Source organism: Trachemys scripta, chromosome 5 (genome assembly GCF_013100865.1).
Source record: "Trachemys scripta elegans isolate TJP31775 chromosome 5, CAS_Tse_1.0, whole genome shotgun sequence".
NCBI lineage: Eukaryota > Metazoa > Chordata > Testudines > Emydidae > Trachemys > Trachemys scripta.
In genome coordinates this window covers 83,622,200-83,638,398 of record NC_048302.1, presented here as the reverse complement: position 1 = coordinate 83,638,398, position 16,199 = coordinate 83,622,200, and the positions used below count along the sequence as shown (strand labels likewise).

Sequence of the window (16,199 nt, the reverse complement as noted above, 5' to 3'; positions counted from 1 at the left end):
CCCAACTCCGCGCCTTACCCACCCTGGCCCCACCCAACTCCGCCCCTTCTCCAAAGTTTCCACCCCAACTCCGCCCCTTCCCGGCCACGCCCGACTCCGCCCCCTCCCCTGAGAGCCCCGCATTCCCCCTCCTCCCTCCCAGCCACGCAAAACAGCTGCCCGAGCGCTACCGGCTTCACGGTTTGCCGGGCAGCCCCCAGACCTCCAGAGCCGCTGCACCCTGGGCCAGGCGCTTCCCCAGCACAGCCGGAGCCCGGGAGGGGAAGCGCCCGGCTGGGGATGCAGGGTCTGGAGGTATGGGGACTGCCCGGCAAACCGTGAAGCCAGTAGCTCTCGGGCAGCTTGGCTCTTACAGAGCTGAGGAGTCAGGGAGCAGCAGCAGTCACCGGAGCCCGCTCTAAGGTAAGCCAGGGATGCCAGCAAAGCTGGGAGTATTTTTCTTGGACATGTTCGGCTTTTTGGAAATTCCCCCCGGACGAGGGTTTGATAACCAAAAAGCCGGACATGTCTGGGCAAAACCGGACGTATGGTAACCCTACACTAGCAAAGAGCCTGGGGAAATGACTGGTACTCAGCACTAGATGGAGGAAAGTGCTTCAAGTCCTAGACTTTTAAGGTAAGAAAAGATGATTTGATTATCTAATCTAATCTCTTGTATAACAGTCACCCATGCCAGTCACTCCAGTACTGGGCTCAATAACTTGTATTTGACTAACGCATACCTTCCAGAAGGGCATCTAGTCTTGATTGAAGATCTACTTACCCAAGTGCCATCACAATGTTATTCCCCAGTTCCTGACTGAGGGCTTCATTTTTTAATCAGCCTCTGGCTAGTAGGTGATTTTAATAAATAAACTTGGAGCTTCTGCACTTATGACTGTGGGAAGGGAAATGTTTCAGTCCCCATTCCCGCCTCACCACTGACAAGGATGGGGTATCTCTAGTACTCTTCCCTTCCCCAGAGCCTCCTGGCTGCTGTGGGGGTGGGAGAGTAAGGAGAAAGAAGTATCTCCTGTTCTTTTCACCTCCATTTTCCATTTTGTTGGGTGGTCCTCACAGGGCTAGATTCACCATGGGGACTTAAGCACTGCAATTCTCAGCGTTGCAGCACCTAGCTTTAGGCTGTCTAGAGGAATTCACAGCCTCAAGTTAAGCTCCCTATAGAATACATGGGGAGAGTTTGACACCTAAAAAAGGAACTCACAAGAGACAACCTGCTAAGCAGAGATCTGTCTAAGGTAGCCTGTAGGAAATGCCTAAGAGAGGTGTATAGTCTACTCTCCACTCTCAAAGGGAGTCAGGGCCCCAAATCAGATTAGTGGTTTTTCACCAAAAAAAGCAGGAAAGTTGGTGACATTGCTCTCTCTCCCCAGGCTTTTTGCCCAGTGGATATAGCATTTACAGAGGGTGTAGGAGATCTGGGTTCAAATCCCCCCCTCTGCCTAGCAGAGGCAGTGAGATTCGGGTCTCCCACCTCTCAGTTGAGTGCCCTAATGACTGGCTATAGGGTATTCTGTGGGGCTTAAAGCCTCTGCTGTTGGAGATGTTTCACTGTGTATACATTAAGTCAGGGATCAGCAACCTTTGGCACGTGGCCCACCAGGGTAAGCCCCCTAGCGGGCTGGGCTGGTTTGTTTACCTACTGCGTCTGCAGGTTCGGCTGATCGCAGTTCCCACTGGCCGCGGTTCATCGCTCCAGGCCAATTGGGGCTGTGGGAAGCTGTGGCCAGCATATCCCTCGGCCCGTGCTGCTTCCCGCAGCTCCCATTGGCCTGGGACGGCGAACCATGGCCAGTGGGAGCTGCAATTGGCTGAACCTGTGGATGTGGCAGGTAAACAAACTGGCCCAGCCTGCCGGGGGCTTACCCTGGCAGGCCACGTGCCAACGGTTGCCAATCCCTGCATTAAGTATTAATTGGGGCAGAGGCGAGTGAGAGAGAAGAGTGGTTAGGGCACTCACCTGGGAGATGGGAGATCTGGGTTAGGTCCCTGCTCCACATCAGGCAGAATGGAGATGGGTGCTTGGGTGAGAGCTCTAACCACTGGGTCTGAGGGTGGCAGCAGCACCTCTGCCCCCTGTGTTGTGTGTGGAGCTTGACCCAGTAGACATTTTCCAAGGTGGGGGAACACCTTGTTTGTGAATCCCATCAGGGCTTAGGCATGAGTTAGGTACTGAGCTGCTGGTTGGTGTCAGGAATTAGGCAGCTGTACACATATCCAGCTGCCAAAATTTAGGCACCTGGAAGAATGTAATGGTGGAAACATAGTGTACGTGTACACTGCAATAAAAGACATGTGGCATGGCTGTGGCTGGTCCACGTCAGTTGACTTGGACAGGCTCGTGGGACTCGGGCTGCAGGACTATAAAATGGTGTGTAAATGAACAGACTTGGTCTGGGGTCAAGGCCCCACAGAAGGGGTGGGTCTCAGAGCCCGGGCTCCAGCCCAAGCCCAAATGTCTACACAACATGAGCCCTGAGAGCTTGAGTCAATTGACCTCGGCTCTGAGACTCAGTTCTGTAATTTGTTTATTGCAGTGTTGATGTACCCTAGGTGCTTACAGGGGTTAGGCAGCCCCTGAGTGGTGGTTTTGTGAAAGTCAGTGGTGTCTAAATAGTGTACTTATTGTGCCTAAAGTGACAGTTTGGTGTCTAAGTCCTTCTTGTGAATCTATTCTCCAGTGCCTACCTCTGCTGCTTATAGCTTTGCCAAGCAGCAGTATGGAATGGACTTGATTCTGGACAGTTTCACTCCTGCAGAGGGATTTTGAATAGGCTTGATGAAACTGACTAGAGTCTTCTTCATTTCAGTCTCCTGCTGCCTGGCAAAAGAGGCTGTTGTGCTTTATTTTATTTATTTTCCATTGTGGGAGTGTTAGCTTTAACTTTGACTTTCTTGGCTTTCATCTGTTTGTGTCACAATCTTTGCTATTTAAACTTTCTTCTTACATTTATACTTCCAAACTTTACTCTGTTATGGATTTGGTGCCCCCCTGCCCCCTCCCCCAAAAAGTTTATTTTGAGAGTATAGCTTTAAATAGCTAGTTCCTCCCATGGGCTGCTGTATAAATCAGTGCTGTGGAGAGGAGTTGGGGACAGCACTATGTGGCAATGTTACAAGCAGTTTCTGTAGGTCTCTTGGGAATATCTGGGATTCAGATGATGATATATAGTACTGCTGTGTAACAGTTTGAGATATCTTGAAGGTCAGATTAAATGACCAGTAGTGGGGGCCAATAGAGCTATTAAGAGTTTGTTCCTAAGGAAATCTGTTAATCCTTCTCTTTGTTACATTTGAAGCTGCACACTATCAAAACTACTCTATGTGCTTGCCTTAGTCTAGTAGTGTCAGTGTTTTATCAACAGATAACTGAGCCGCTCTAAAAAAAATTGGAAAATGGAGCTGTGACTAGTTATTTTTTGTTTTGTATGATTTTTCTTCTAAATATAAACTGAAAAGAGTATTAAGGAAAACTTGAGAGAATTGGTAAGTGATAACTCTATTTAATATAGTATGTACCATAGGTTGAAATAGAATGTCAACAATCTGATTAGATCATAAGACAACAAAACAAACTGAAATAAATATTTTTCTTGTCTTTATACATGTGTAAAAGACATTAATTTTTTTTAAAAAGGTATGAGAATTACATTTATTTTCCTGGAAAATTAGTCTACCTGCCTATTTTAGAATTATCCTATTCTTAGTATCTAATTGTAATTATGTAAATCATAATTATTGAGCTTAATTAATTTTTTTCTCTTCAAAATTTGTGTGTGTGTGTGCTTTTAGATGTCCACATAAATAGCATTGCTGTATATTCTCACACTGTAACTGATATTTCTTTGCTGGAACCTGGTATTATTTTCAGAATAGTGTGTGTGTGTTAAATCACATTCTAAAGAATTATTCTTAATTTTATACACATTTTTCATTTGAGTCTTAAACATTATGAATCCTTTTTTATGACTCTGAATATGGGGGAGTTATTGGGAGCTTTAAAGAACTAATTTTTAAAAAGTGCAACCTGCAACTTTAGTCACCATGTTAAAAGCAAATGCTTGCTGAACGCTTCCCGATTAATCCTTGGTATCCAGATAAAGCGAAACAGGTGAGGGTCAACTTAAGTTTGTTTAAAATGTTTGTGCCTTACTTTTATTTTTCGTGTAGTAAATTGTTAACAAGAGCCTCTTTCACCTTCTATTCACCCTGTTTGTGGGCTAGACTTTGTCATTCTTATTCATGTTGAATAGTACTTTATTCCACACTGCAAGTAGTCCACGGCAACTCATAGACTAAGGTACTGCTCAGCATGAGCAAGGTGCGTAAAATCTGTCCCTAAATGAATCATAGTTGTAATGGGTTTTGTCTGTGTGTATTTTGTTTTGTTTTGTTTTTTAAATCAGGTATTTGTTTAGTTTCCTATTTCCTGATCCTACCATCTTTACTCAGGCAAAACTTCCACTGATGTCTCTGGGAGACTTCAGCCCAGAGATTTCATTGGGAGTTTTGTGTAAAAGCTGCAGGATTGGGCCCACAGTGTATATGTGAGGTGTCACAAGAAACCAGATGTAGTGTCTGAATTAGAACCCTGCATGGGATTAGTGTAGAACCCTGTAGCAGGACCGGGATCCCCCAGGTCTCATAGGAGCTGCTGCCAAAATAGCAGGAGTGGGATTAAAAATAGTCCCACGTGGGACTCTAATATGGATTGCTGATTGTCAGTGTGTGCATTCCATGGTATGAGGGCCCAGACTTGAATTTCTGCTAAAGTCAGTCTGAGTTTTGGTTGCTCAGCATCTCATTGGAAGGACTCATCATTATGCAGAACTGAGCCCGTTCAGTATGTGCCATTAAAATGAGATATTAATGACATTTAAATAGGATGGTTTATTGGTAATGTTGATTAATACATTTGGAAATGTGAGAGTTTAGAAAACATTGGCTGGTGCTGCCATTCTCTTCTCTTTGAGGGATCTCTAATGCAGTAAGATGTTTACTATTTTAGTTTGGAGACTGCCTTCCAGCTTGCACAACTTGAAATTTTACTTAGTGGCTTTGAATCATTGTAGTTAAGAACTGTCCATTATTACTGTTCAGAATAAAAAATTTAATTTTAAGCCAACATGGATATAAATCTTGTAAACCAATAATATTTTAAAAGCTTCCAGGAGGTCTGGCACATTTAAAACTGCAGTGAACTAATGCCCTGCTATTTTATTGAGCTTCGAAATAATATGACCTTTTAAAATTTTACTTGTGTTTTTTCTATCAAGAGCCTTAAAACTAAAATGTGGAAGTAACTGTGTATTTAATTATCCTGGTCTGTAGCTCCTAAGCATGGGATCATCCTAGAAGATTATATCAGATCTCTAATGACTTTATTAATCTAGACATGAAAAAGGTTCTTGGTGGTAATGCGTGAATCTATTTATGCAACACTAGCCAATGATACTTCTTTGGTATCAGAATGATCTAAAATTACAAACTGAGTCATAACTTTTCCCTGGGCATGGCAATGGTTGCAGTCATGTTACAGCTGTTAGTATGAGTTTGTCATATAATATAATTCCAAGAAAAACATGGAGGGCAAATTACGCTGGAATAACATGGTGTAATGGTTGGTAATTGAGATCAGACTCTGCCCAAGTAAATTCCCAATTTTATTTCTTATCTTTTACTGTATTCTGCTTCTATATTTCTTAGTCTTCTGGAAAAATGCTGCCCCTAATGGTAAAAGCGTTCAGTGTAATACACGTGTATATATACCATAGTGTATGTACTCTAATACTTTTGTTCTCTAGTCTTTGTAGATGTCAATAATCCCAAACCAAGAAGGTAATAAAACATGAGGTCATAGTTCTGCTGACTTCCAGTGCAAGACAACTTGCTTTTCACAAAGTGCTGCTGGCAAAGAAGATTTTGGTTATTGACTTACAAGTGTAGGCCCCGATCATGCAAACACTTATGCACATGCTCAACTTCACACACGCTGAGTGGTATGTGAAGTTAAGCACATGCATAAGATTTTGCAGGGTCAGCTCTTTAGATGTTTAAACCTTTACAGATTTATCAAGGCAGCCCCTTACGGCCGTTCTGAGAGATTATACCTAGCAGATCAGTCAACGGCAATAGCTGTGAGGCTGCAGCTCTGTGTTCATATTTAGGAAGGTTTAACCTCCCTCCCTTCCCCCCAGTCCCCTAATCACGGTGTCCCTTGGATTACTCCTGTGTTTCATTTCCAGTCTATGCAAGAGTCTCCTTTCACAAGTAAATCAGGATGCAATGTTTTTTTTTTCTACTTTAAATTATTTGCTGACCATAAATTTCTAGACTCACGAACTAAAAATTCTTCAAGAGCCTCAAACTCTTCTACATTGACAACATGTCAAAACTTCTGAAAGAAGCCTTCCCCACAAAAAATAAAATAGAAGAGCTTTCACTGCTTCATCCAGCCCCTCTGGAAAAACCTGAGTAAACAGGCTTGGTAACATACTCTCAAGCTTACAAACTCAGCTATCTCCGATCAAGGGGTGAAGCAAATTTCAAATGGGAGGTCCCTCCAGCAAGAATGTCCTCCTGTCTGGCCGTGGGGTATACAAACCTAAGAACCATTGCCTGAAGCAGCCGATGATTCCAAGTGGAATATGGTTGCTAGGGAGGAGAGAGGTAGCCTCGAAGGGCAAGACCCAATCCACAAAGCACTTTGTAGGTCAAAACCAACGCCATGCATTATAACTGGAATTTACTGTGCAAACTGATTAGTTGAGTGCATTACAGAAAGTTAGTCGGAAGGTGTCAAAGACACAGGTAAGGTGGGGATGTCCAGATCTGAAAAGAATAGTGGTAACCTATTAGCACTAGACAAAGATAGCTGTAGTATAAAAAATGTTTTCTATCTGAAAATTCAGATGCAGCCGGGTATGCAACAGGACCTTTAAACTGCAAATCTCGTTAACAAAAGGTGGCTGTACCTTCCTCAAAGGAGCAGAAAAGGTGGTAGAACCGAGTTCCATGATTGTCCAAGTGGGACAGCGCTCAAAGCAGAACAGCAGTCATCTAATTCACATAATCATACTCCTCTCTGGATCAGTTCTTAGAAAAGCAAAGTGAACCACATGATCAATCATATCAAAGGCAGCTGATAAATTTGAAAGAACCAGGGTGAAATCATGACCCCACTGAAATCAATGGGAGTTTTGCCATTGAGTTCAGTGGGGCCAGAATTTCACCCTCTTATCTTTATTGCTTTAAGGATATTCTATAACCCACAAGACCAGCAATAGATTGTGTTGTACCCAATCCTGGAACCAAACGGAAAGGGTCAGAGAGCTCTGAGGACTCCAGTTAGTACCAAAACTAACTTGCCATAATCTCCTTTCTATCACGGATGCTAGGTCAAAAGCAAATCCTATTTGTCCTAATGAATTCTCCCGGAGATAGCTTGGAAATCTTAGCCAGGTGAGAGAAGCAAGCTCCTGAGATGCATCCAAGAAGCATGTGTGTATTCTGGAAGCCATGATCAGTGTTTGCAAGGCAGAGATCTCCCTAATGACTCTGGCCACATTGCTTTCTATTCTTATTCATAAAGGGAAGATTTGGAGACCTCCTATGTTTAGAAGAGGTAATCCTAGAAGACTAGTGTCTCAGATTTTGTAAGTGGTGCTGAAGATCAAGTATCAGGGTAGCTCCAACTACCTAGGAGGATGAATAACTATACTTCCCTTTTCCTCCTTACGATGAGATACACTAATGTGGTTTTGCAAACTCTATTCCCCTCACTGTCCACATGAACTGGGTATTTTCCATTGCGGCTTGCACTAATGTAGCATTTTTAAGCATTGCTTTTGAAATGTATTTTGTACTGCTTGAAAGCAAATATATGCTAGAAAAATGTTTTGTTTGGCTAAGTTTCTACATTCCTTGTAGGGTAAGTCATCATAATCATGTATAAAGAGATAATTGCCTTGGCTTGTCAGGATGACAACAATGACAAAGAAAAGATTTTTTTGATGGTATGGAGTTGACAAGCTGGCGGGGGTGCCAGAGACTGTAGTGGATAAGGGTAAGGGTCAGAGTTCTAGAAGAAAAGCATGGTCCCTTCTACAAATTGACCTAAAATATTTGTTACTGCTTTGGAAAAGTGTCAACAATCCTAGTAGGAGGAAACACCACATTTTCAAAATACTTATTTTGTCTAAATCCTGACACCAGTGAAATCCCTAGGAGTTTCAATATGATCGGAAGTAATATTATGAAGTGTTATTTTTCTCTTGGAATATTACAACTAAAATTGTCTAGGTAGTATTTTAAAAACTCTCTGAAAATAATACAGTATAAATTATTGGTTCTTTTCATGAGTTAGGACAAAAGTAAAAAAACACTATTAGTTCAGTGTGCAGTATCTGAATCATAGAAGATTAGGGTTGGAAGAGACCTCAGGAGGTCATCTAGTCCAGGGGTAGGCAACCTATAGCACGTGTGCTGAAGGCGGTACGCGAGCTGGTTTTCAGTGGCACTCACCCTGCCCGGGTCCTGGCCACTGGTCTGGGGGGCTCTGCATTTTAATTGAATTTTAAATGAAGCTTAAACATTTTTAAAACCTTATTTACTTTACATACAACAATAGTTTAGTTATATATTATAGACATATAGAAAGAGACCTTCTAAAAAGGTTAAAATGTATTACTGGCACACGAAACCTTAAATCAGAATGAATAAATGAAGACTCTGCACACTACTTCTGAAAGGTTGCCGACCCCTGATCTAGTCCAACCCCCTGCTCAAAGCAGGACCAATCCCAAATATATCATCCCAGCCAGGGCTTTGTCAAACCGGGCCTTAAAAACCGCTAAGGATGGAGATTCCACCAACTCCCTAGGTAACCCATTCCAGTGTTTCTCCACCCTCCTAGAGAAATAGTTTTTCCTAATATCCAACCTAGACTTCCCCCACTGCAACTTGAGACTGTTGCTGCTTGTTCTGTCATCTGCCACCACTGAGAACAGCTGACCGTCCTCTTTGGAACCCCCCTTCAGGTAGTTGAAGGCTGCTATCAAACCCCTCCTCACTCTTCTCTTCTGCAGACTAAACAAGCCCCGTTCCCTCAGCCTCTCCTCCTGTGCCCCAGCCCCCTAATCATTTTCGTTGCCCTCTGCTGGACTCTCTCCAATTTGTCCACATCCTTTCTGTAGTGTGGGGTCCAAAACTGGACGCAATACTCCAGATGTGGCCTCACCAGTGCTGAATAGAGGGAAGTAATCACTTCCCTCGATCTGCTGGTAGTGCTCCTACTAATGCAGCCCAATATGCTGTTAGCCTTCTTGGCAACAAGGGCACACAGCTGAGTCATATCCAGCTTCTCGTCCACTGTAATCCCCAGGTTCTGTTCTGCAGAACTGCTGCTTAGCCAATCAGTCCCTAGCCTATAGCAGTGCATGGGATTCTTCCTTCCTAAGTGCAGGACTCTGCACTTGTCCTTGTTGAACCTCAACAGATTTCTTTTGGCCCAATCCTCCAATTTGTCTAGGTCACTCTGGACCCTATCCGTACCCTCCAGCGTATCTACCTCTCCCCCCAGTTTAGTGTCATACATGAACTTGCTGAGGGTTCAATCCATCCCATCATCCAGATTATGAATATTTATATGATACTTGTATGGAGACTTGTACACTTCCATAATTGTGTTTCCATAATGAAATGTAATTATTATACAAGACTATGGTGTGTACCAAAACTCAGAGAATTTGAACTGTCTTCCTGTTATTATTTTTGTTGTTCTGTGCCTAAGATGAAAAAAAGACCGTGCTCTAAAATCATTACAGAAATTTTACACAACTACACTCACAATTTATTATGAAAATTAACACAAACAAAACTGTGTTGTTGTTTTTTAAATCCTCCTTTCAGTTAAAGGAAGTGCTATTGTATATGTGGGCTGAGGAAGAAAGCTTAAATAAATTGTTTGAAAACAATATCTAGTTTACTAGATATGTTTAACAGTTTAATATAAGCAATGTACTGATGTGCTGTTAGCACTGACCCCCCCCCCACTTGGTAAGGCAACTCCCATCTTTTCATGTGCAGTGTATTTATACCTGCCTACTGTATTTTCCACTCCATGCATCTGATGAAGTGGGTTTTATCACACGAAAGCTTATGCCCAAATAAATCTGTTAGTCTCTAAGGTGCTACAAGGACTCCTCATTGTTTTTGCTAATTTAGGCTGAATTTGCCATAAATAGTTGGGGCTGTGCACATGTGACTCTTGCTGAGCTAACTTTAAAATGCAGTAGTTCTACTGAGTGCATTCTGAATGCTTAAACAGGTTTTTTTAGTTAGATCACTAACATCCCAATCTTGCATTGTTCTCCATATAGTCACAGAGCATGGATGAAGTCACATGGGGCTCTGCACAGGTGCAGGGGTCTGACAGCAAAACACAGCACAGGATTGCTACTTAAATCAAATGCATTTACATTCATGTCTACCAACAAGGTGCCATGAACATAGCTATAAAATTCGAAAGGAAATACTCTTTTCTGCAGTAATATCAGGACCGTCAGTAGTCTTTTAATGTCAGACAGCTTACATCTTTCCTGGGTGGTGAATGTTTAAAGTAAAGAAAAACCAGCTTACTATTGGTTACAAACAGTGTGGCCGCTGACCTGGGCGGCCGTTGTTCATGCTGATGTCAGAGGGAGTTGATTGCACTCAGCACCTTGCAGCTCTGCCACATTTATTTTTAGAGGCTGAGCTTTTAGAAGAAAAATCAAAAGAAGAGTGACCCATATCTTCAATGGAATATGAAGCAATTAGCTGTTGTCTTAAAAGCAGGAGGTTTTTTTTAATTTTTATTGAATATTTTGAAGAAATAAACCTGCTATTACAGAATTCTAGCTTTGGGGGTATTTTTACCCCAGGCTTTTGATTTCTGAGGGGCACTAATATATGTTTCAACACCAGTTTCTAATTTACCTGGTTTAAAAATAATCCATATCAAATTTGGAGGACATGAGGTAACACCCTAGGTGTATGTCCCCTGAGAACTGGAAAAGTTTCAAGGCTTTTGTGGAATACAGGAGGGCACTGTACTGGGAAAAGGAAAAGTTGTTAGCTTGCAGCAGGAGTAGGGGTAGGTTCTTCAAGAGTAATTCCTGCCTCTCTCCTCCCAAGAATTCTTTTCCACTTAAGAGTTTGCACTCCTGACATAATTGTATCGCCCTGCTGCTGGCCCCTCTCTCAAGCCGGGTACTAGCAGGGGAGGAGATATCAGTCCAGGAGCATGGAAGAGCTGAGAGCATGGAACAGCTAGGGTTGCCAGTTTTGCTTGAACATATTCCTGGAGCGGAGGTTTCATCACATGACATAATCTTTAATTAAAGATTAATCTTTAGTTCCTGGACACTCCAGGACAATCCTGGAGGATTGGCAACCGTAGGGATAGCTAGGGAAACAGGAGGGGAGTCCCATGCACTTCAGGGGAGAGAGAATAGTAAATGGGAGGAAGGCAGAGCTCAAGTTGGCAAGGATGGAGTAGGGGTGGTAGGGGTGAAGCGTAAAGAATTAATATCTACAGAGGTTTAAAGAGGTTCTTGTTTTTTTTTTCAGAATAAGAATCCTTTACCCCTTTTTCACTTTTATAAAGGAATATCCTGTGTTGATATGGGAAATGGTGTCTTGAGCCCCAGGCCTGTAATATTGTTCTACATAAGTGGACAACATGTCTGCAAGCTGTTGCCGTGGTTCCAGGATTGGGCTTACTTAAAATGGCTAAGGCCAGGTTGTTTCTGGCCCTTGTGTGTAGGAACAGAAAGTACGGCTTGAGGGGCTTTTCATATCCCCATCTTACATAACTGCAGACCCTGCATATAGGGAGCAGAGGGACTGGTCCCACTTAGGGATGCAAACTATCCCCACAAACGTGGGAAGAGGAGGAGTATGGCCCTGTCTCCTTCTCCACACAGGCCTCAAGAGCAGGCTAGTTGAAGCATCAGGAAGGTCCTGGAGGGACTGTGCCTCCCAGAGTGCACTCTGAGATTGTGTACACCCCGAAGTGGAGATACACAATCTAGAGCGCTCTTCATTATGAGAAGTGTAGTGACACAGTGTAAACAGTTGAATAAAAATGTTACTGCATTTGGGGTTTGGTGTGTAGGGGTTGTATTGTTCATTATTTTTTTGTCTGTCATTAGAAGCAATAAAACTACTGCTATACTTTTTGATTTAGTTCATTCTGGAGGATAATTTTTAACAAACTGAGGCTTGCTTATTGGTTATGTCACAGGAATATTTGGACTGTTATTCTAATTACAGTCCTTAGCTCTTTCATATTTCAAACCATATGTAGGAGAATGTGCTGTACTGCATGTCTCTATCACAATTCAGCAGAACTGGGGTATACTCTCTAGCTACACTCCTTATTTTATTACAACACTGTTTTCAAAGGGGTGATTTCAGTTTTTTTAAATAATTACTTCAACTAATGCAGAAACATTTTAAACATTTCAGCATTGGATTGTGTGGGTTTGAAGACTGGGTTTGTGAGTGCTTTATAATAGTACTATAATGCTGGATCTTCCTTTTACATGGACTGCAAATATGAAATCTGAAGATATTTCCCTTCCCCAGTAGGGCAGAGAATGTTTAGGTGCTTTTTTTTTTTTTTATAATGCAAACATCTTTAGAGTAATGCAAGTTCCTATCTATGAGTGATGGACAAAGATGCCCATCCAGACCTTAACACCAATTGCATGCATGTATGTGTGTATTTAAATATGAAAAAAGAAGCTAAAAAAGATTTCATTTTGTGGCTATAATGAATATGATTTAAATTGAACAGCAGTAACACAGTTTACCCCCCCCCCCTCCACCCCCCGCTGGGTAAATAGCCCAGTCAGCTTCCTATCATCCAATCACCTGTGGTTACTGTGCCTCCACCCCCAGGAGCCAGCAGCTCTCACCTAACCCACAGTTTTAAAGCAGATAGTTTGGTAAAATCATATAGAACTGTTGCTGCTCACATTTAACGATACAGAACTGCAGGACTCATTTATAAGAAAGGCAGAAGCTTGTCCAACAAAAAGTTGCATTGAACCAGAAGGTTAGTAATAAAGTTTCATGCTAAGAAACTCTTTTTTTTTTAAAAAAAAAGTCAGTTTCAGTACACATGAAGATTTTTAATATCCTGAAAAGATTATGGATATCACATATATTAAAACAAATTACTAAAATTTTATATGCTTTTGAAAAGCAAGACTCATGATGAATATATCATACTTTAAAATATTAACCTTATTAATGCTTCTCTAACTAGATGCCATACTGATCTCCTTTCAAATGTGTTAATCAAATAGAGATGGTTTCCACATTAACCTAAACAAAGACCATTTCTGTTTGAAGGAGGCTAAGTATTTAGACATCTGTTCTGTTGTCTTGCTTTTCTTAAATATCATTACATTGTTTTTTCTTTTTTTTTAAATATTAAAACTTCTATGAAGTTCTTATTCATAGTATCAGCATTTATAATGCACAAAATCAAAAGTACAGTTCATATAAAAACATGCATTGATATGTTAGTCTCATGTATGTACATTTTGCAACTTTCAAATCTTTGTTCTCTTAATTTCATAGAGGATGAAGAAAACCAAAGTTAAACAGCCTCATGCCAGGAAAGACAAATCAATGCTAAAATTGAATTAGGCCAAATTAACTGAAGATGGTAGTAAGTTATAAGGAGAGCTGGTATTGTTGGAGAACATATTGGTACAATTTGTTTCAGGTTTTTTGAAGGAAATAGAGGCTGAGGAAGGATTACATTTTTATCTGGAGAAGGTTTCCATATTTCTTTCCATTTTGAATATTCTAGGGGCATTGGGGTCTGTAAAACAACATGTTTGATAGATATGAACACTACTTTCTTTTTAAAAAGTGGCCTATCAGATGCAGTACTGTAAAATGATATGAAGTCAGCAAAATATGCGTTAACAATAAAGGTACCAAAAAAACTCTTGAAAATAGCTTTCCCCTGGAATATTTAAGCATATATGTTAACAATAAAATCACATTTTGGATTGCACATAATGTTTGCTTTGTACAGTACATACTTTTGTCATTTATATTATAGTTTAAAAAAATGCAAAACTCAGGATGAAATATTTCAAGAGCCTACAACAAGACAGTAATTAAATTGAAAGGTGTGTCTTCTACCACTCCCAGAGTGGGGAGTGATTTGTAATTTTTATGTTATGTATTTAAAGCAAAATTTTATTTCTCAGAGTGAAGGCAGAGATTACAATGTAAAAGGTAGATTGAATTGTTTTTGTAGACATACAGACTCTGTCCATATACACGTATTGATTTTTTTTCAGTTATTTATGAAGTTTTGCAACAAAATTAAGACCAAGTCCTGAAACACTTTACATGTCTGTGGAAGGGTCAAACCTATTTAAGAGCTGTATGGAGTCTTTGTGGAAGGGGACTCTGTATCCCATGAGTACTGTGACAGTTTAGGAGTCTGCCTTGGTACAAGTTATGAATTTTTTGATATTATGAACTCTGTGTACTCTCTATATATCAAATTACAAACTTCAGTTTGTATTCTGAGCACCATTTTGATTATAAGCTTGTTCTGTAGCCTCCATATTGAGCTGAAGCACACAGGAAGTGTCAGGAGAAAATCTTGCACCTAGCAGAGGACTAATAATGGATGGTTGTTAAACCTTAATGATCACTCATTCAGATGGAAGGGCCCTTGGACAAAGAGCGGGCTGTCACCCAGGGTAAACTAGTTTTTCAAGCCTGGACTCCACATGGATGACAACCAAGTAACAAAGCACCTGGTGGGCCACAATGATCACCTGATGGGGTTTGAGACTGACCAGAGAGGTCATCTGATGGGGAGGGATTGGAAGCCTATAAAAGAAAGGGTCTTTCAACAGCCATTTTAGAAAAGACACCAGAAACATGCTCCCTCAGTGCTATCAGCATAGCAACTATGCAGCCACCCACTCCTACCCCCAGGACCCTAGAAGATAATGCCTGGAAAGAAATGTGCATGACAGTCAGCAGCAAAGCATTTAAGAAGCTGTTTACCTCTTACAGCATATCCTTAGGCATACTTCAGACCAGTTATCCAAAAGGATAAAGACCGTCAGGTTGCAGTGTTTAAGGGTTTTTTTCTTCTGATTCCTTTCTGATAGAAATCAATTGGAAAAGGAATCGGTGGGCCTCCTCCTAACCGCTCCTACATCACTAGGAAGAAGAGTGTTCTGGGATACATCCTGGTCTCATTCTCTCCCCTTCATGGCAGCTCTCCTCCCAGGGCTTCAATAACCTCCTTTGGTCCCTGCCTGAAGAAAGAGGGTAGGGAAAACAGGTTCCACAAAGGGCTGCTTATGGGAGCAGGGGTTGCTTTTTTGGGGGCTTAGAGCTCCCTAGTGTACTCTTCCACATCAAACCACCCATTCTCAAAATGGGTCAACCCAGTGTGGTGCTGGATAGGAGTGAATGATTGACTGATGTGCCCCTTACACCTGCCGGAGGCTTGGGATTTGGCTTTTACAGTATAACTCAATTGCATTTATGTGGTAAACATCTCTCTGTTGGAAAAATTCTTAAGTCACCCACAATCAGCTTGTCAAAATGCTGCCTCCAACTGTGATCTTATCTGCTCTTATATGCTAAGCAAGGGAAGGCTTAAGTAAGAATTTAGATGGGAGATACCCTTCAGCCAGGGTGCTGCAGAAGGTTGTATTAGTGATTCAGTAAGTGATAGTCAGTACTGAACAGGGTGGATTTGATTTAAATAAATCACTAGTCAGGAAGACTTGATTTAATCACTGATTTCTAATTAAAAGTGCATTCTTGTTCATTGTTATCTTAATACATATTCTTCACAACTCAGATGTAGATTTCATTTTTAGACGGTACACACTATATATTTTTTAAGTGATTTATTTTGAAAACGTTTCAGATTAGTTTTACAGCTGTATCAGAAAATGAATGATTGGTTATTTCATTTACCAAAGGTAATTGAAGCAGATATTTATGAAGTCATTGGGAGGTGAACTATCTCCATTTCAACAGGTTAATCATTAATATTTGGAGTATTTTCTTGCCATGCTGTATTAGGAGGAGAACATCACCAGACAGACATTTAAATTGTTTTATTTAACTAAAACAACAACGTTATATATTCT

At 41.2% G+C, this 16,199-nt stretch overlaps 1 protein-coding gene across 5 annotated transcripts in view; it reads left to right on the top strand.

The window, feature by feature from the left end:
• SLC7A2 (solute carrier family 7 member 2) overlaps positions 1-16,199 on the top strand; it is a 123,527-nt gene that overhangs the window by 70,888 nt on the left and 36,440 nt on the right. Inside the window, exon 1 of one of the 5 annotated variants that reach the window (XM_034771068.1) lies at positions 3,066-3,486. The exons of 1 other annotated variant lie outside the window; for it this stretch is intronic. The gene's annotated coding sequence lies outside the window, so the exon portion shown is untranslated. Of the gene's footprint in view, positions 1-3,065; positions 3,487-4,302; positions 4,322-12,970; positions 13,103-16,199 lie in introns of those variants that run through there. 3 more of the 5 variants (XM_034771072.1, XM_034771071.1, XM_034771069.1) reach the window with 3 other exon arrangements.